We start from the raw sequence: 676 nt of genomic DNA on the forward strand, positions 1-676 counted from the left end.
GATGCCTCATGAAGAGTTAAGCCAAACTTCTCAAAACAAGATACAAGGCTTTCCACATCAAATAAAATTTTTCATAGCCTGCATTTCAAGCTGGGGAAAGCCACAGGAAGCCCAAAACCGAGCCCCTCTCCAAACATGTACCAAACAGTAGAATGCAACCTCCCCAAATTTCATTTCAAGTAAGAGTAAGCCATAACATGCCAAAGCCTCCCTAGTTTAGGCAAGTAACCAAATCTAATCTTAACATATGCTCACATTTTTATCTTTCACATGCTCTTAAAGTGAATGCCTCAAAAATGTATGAAAGTAAAGTGAACTAGCATGCTGTATCATCCAACAGAATTATACTCAAGGCTCGGCAAAGAGAAAACCGAAGAACAACGAGGCACCACAGAAGGGGGCGGGGGGAGAAGAGTACCTCAAGAATGCTAAAGCAAAGCAGCACAGGAAACCAACTCAAAGAAAATGCCCTCCCAGAATCTCCTCTCCAATCTCCTCTAGCTAAATTTTCAACAACCTCAACAAAAAAACCAGGAACTCTCCTTATAGGCAGGGAATAGAGAAGAAGAGAAAAGAAAGCCACCCCAATGTCCACGGCACTCGAATCGGGCCAAAAAAAAAAGAAGTGCTCCCTGCTCGCAGAGGGCGAAGCCACCGAAGCATCTCAGACCGTGCG

The 676-nt window shown here is 43.9% G+C and overlaps 1 protein-coding gene across 1 annotated transcript in view; it reads left to right on the forward strand.

Annotated features, from left to right (window-relative positions):
- Positions 1-676, forward strand: part of LOC110022804 — a 16,544-nt gene that overhangs the window by 12,356 nt on the left and 3,512 nt on the right. The gene's annotated exons all lie outside the window — the stretch shown is intronic.

The sequence above is a fragment of the Phalaenopsis equestris genome, unplaced genomic scaffold (genome assembly GCF_001263595.1).
Source record: "Phalaenopsis equestris unplaced genomic scaffold, ASM126359v1 Scaffold000202, whole genome shotgun sequence".
Lineage (NCBI taxonomy): Eukaryota > Viridiplantae > Streptophyta > Magnoliopsida > Asparagales > Orchidaceae > Phalaenopsis > Phalaenopsis equestris.